Genomic DNA, 3,086 nt, shown 5'->3' on the forward strand with positions numbered 1-3,086 from the left:
TTATTTCCGTGTACTTCGACTTCTGCTTTCTGCTTGGTGTTCAACTAATGACAAATGAGCTAATCACACCTACTCACTGCCCAGCATAGTCCTGCCTTGGTGCCTGCTGGAACAATGCAGCAATGTGTTTATTTCTGCTCTTGCTGCCAGTTTCTTCTCTTGAAGTCAAAGCATTTGGGACAAAACTTCAAACAGGCTTATTTTGCAGCCTTCTGGCTGAAAAAAAGTTGCAATCCAAATTGCCCCATCTTAATCACACAAAGTCAGCCCAAATTTTGGAAGATGAACAGTTTGGTCTCTATGTTTTTCCTAGTAACAAATCTGTCGTCTGGAGAGAAGGGAGGTGTGTCTGATAAAGCTGACACCACATAAGCAAGACTTGAAACTTTTGGGAATGAATTCTTTCTGCTTGACTATGCTAAATCCTTCATTTACATTGATTTTGTTCAGTGGTTTTTTGGGAATATACAATTTAGCAGTGTACCCAGTCGGATAAACCTAAACTTAATTTTTTTCCTCCTCTCTGTCTGGTTACTTAATGGCCCTCTAGTGAAAATGTACATTTGTTATTTGCACTAGCTCTTTTAAAGCTGTGCTTTATGCAGAAATTAGTGGCTGGTGCAGATGGCAGGGAAGGAGTAAGGGAAGGAGGGAGAATTCCTTCATCTCCAGTAAAATTCCCTGATTCAGTTTTAAGATCCAGGGCTGGAATAGAATTTCAAACTGCAGTTGCCAGAAAGGTCTTTTTCTGGACAGAGCACCAACTGGAAAAATGCTACAAGTTGAATTCAACCCTAAAGCAAATGTCTGCAATAGTCTTCTCTGAGCTCAAGACAAGGAGAAATTGGCTCTGTAGTATAACAGAGTTGGGTAAAAGATCGCTTTGGCCATTTCAGTCTTTCTTGCTCTGAAGGCTGTAAGTATCATTTGCTCTGCCACTAAGTAAAGCTGAACAGGGGAAAACTTATGTTGTTTAGTAAACAGGAAAGCACCTAACAAGATAATTATGAAATAATGCTAAATGGTAGGGCTAGTCTTCAGGCAAAATTCTGGCCTCAATGAAGGTAATAAAAGTAATCCCACAGATTAAAGAGACAGCCAAGATTTCAACCATGATGTATTAAATTTAAAAGCCAATTCAGTGCAATACTAGAGACCTTGCTTTAAATAATGAGACTCAAGCTTGCTTCATATTTTTGGATGCTATCATAATGGTAAATTTTATGTCCAGGGCCAGAGTGAGAATCCAGGCAACTGTCCTTAGGCATGGAACATATATAAGTCACATAATGAGATCTGAATTACAGATCTGATTTGACTGGACTTAGGTTGTACCCTGCAGATAGTTGACAAAAGCAAGAGCAATTGAAAAGGGAATAGTAGGGAGAGACAATGTCTAGGATTACTGTAATACATTTAAACTAAAATCACATAAAATAAAAATCTCTTGCCACAAAAGTCTATAAAGATAGTGAAAATTGTATATAGTGATATATTACAAAACACAAAGTACTTCAGATCAGGACCTTGAGAATGTAACTTCCAAATTTATTTTGTTTTTTAGGAAACACCATCATGATCTTTCACTTAAAATATTAGGCTAATGCTCAATAGCAATGAACAAAGCGAATGAAAAGATAGGATACATGCTTCAAAGAGAGACCTCCTGGGGATCATTCAATAAACAAACCAAATCAGGACCAGGACCTCCCCTGAGATAAGAATCACTGAAAGTTGCAAAAATACATGGGAGAAAGCAAATGGGCTTGGCCTACTTTATTCTTCTTTCCATGCCTACTTGCCCACACTACTGGGAACAAGTTAATGGGTTAAATGAAACTTTTATCTGGACTAGAATGATTTCCTGGACAATGGGCTTTTCTTTACCACCCTTCCCTCTGCGTGCCCATCCTGTTGGAGCAGTGTTGCCATTGGTTGTGGCTTTCGAAGCCTGACTCCAAGCAGTCCTCTTGGCAGAAGGCAGCCTCTCTGCATCTAAGTGTCTTTGCTTTGCCTTGTAGAGATTTTGGTCTAAGCCTGGGAACATGAAACAACACTGGACTTGTGGGATACAAGTCTTCCAGCTTCACTGGAACTAGGATGCCTGGAGTAGATCTAGCAGAAACCAAATACAACTTTGTAGCTGAGCTTGGGAACTCTGATATACACAGGCACTGTTTCCCCTTCTGGTGCATAGACTCTCTCTTGCTCTTTCAAGACAGCTTTTTCATCCTTGTTTTTTGGCAGTGCTCCTGACACTGACTCAAAATGACAAGTCACAAGATTTTTTTTTTGTGAATGCGAGGTTGGAATGTGTGTCTCAAGCAGGTTTTGGGTAGCCAATGTTCTGCGGGGAAACAGCCATGATATAGCTAATGTTTTGGAAAGCCACGCTGTCACTTCCACTTTGTCCCACCATGTTGTTCTTTCTCAGTGGGAAGGGAATTTTACTTGGAGTGGAATTTTACTTCAGGTTTTACAGCATGTACTGCAGACACTGTTTCACCATTTCATTCCTTGTATCTCCTAGAAAGAGCTTTATTACCAATTCCATATGTTCTGAGAACTACTTTCCCTTCAGACAGCCAAAGCCTGTGGCATGAGAAACTACATCTAAAAGAAATGGTATCAGTTCTGGCAGAGAGAATCTGTTAGGCACATAATAAGGCACATTGCTTATCTGGCCAACAAGTGTGTTTCTTTATCTGCCTGACTGAAGGTTTTGACCATGGAGATAAACAGCTCAAAAATGTCTGCAAAGGATGTTGAGGGGCAGTGGCTTCTTATACCTAGAGGACTCTTGACCTTGATCAGATGTTTTTGACATATTAAAGAGTGAAAAAAATCTCTTGTTCCCTATCAAGAAGATTATTTTATCTGTAATGTAATTGGGAAGAGTAAAGAGATACAAGGCCCACTGGTAAGCAGATAATGTTGCATTAATGTCTGTAACTTCTTAGGTTGTCTTAAAAAAAAGATTGCTGATATAGCAATCACCCCTCCCCCCCATCCCTGAATGGATTGTGCTCATACTTGTGCTCATACAGCATCCTTGCTCTTGAATTGTTTAATTACTCTCTGGGTTC

This window comes from Molothrus aeneus, chromosome 1, assembly GCF_037042795.1.
Source record: "Molothrus aeneus isolate 106 chromosome 1, BPBGC_Maene_1.0, whole genome shotgun sequence".
NCBI lineage: Eukaryota > Metazoa > Chordata > Aves > Passeriformes > Icteridae > Molothrus > Molothrus aeneus.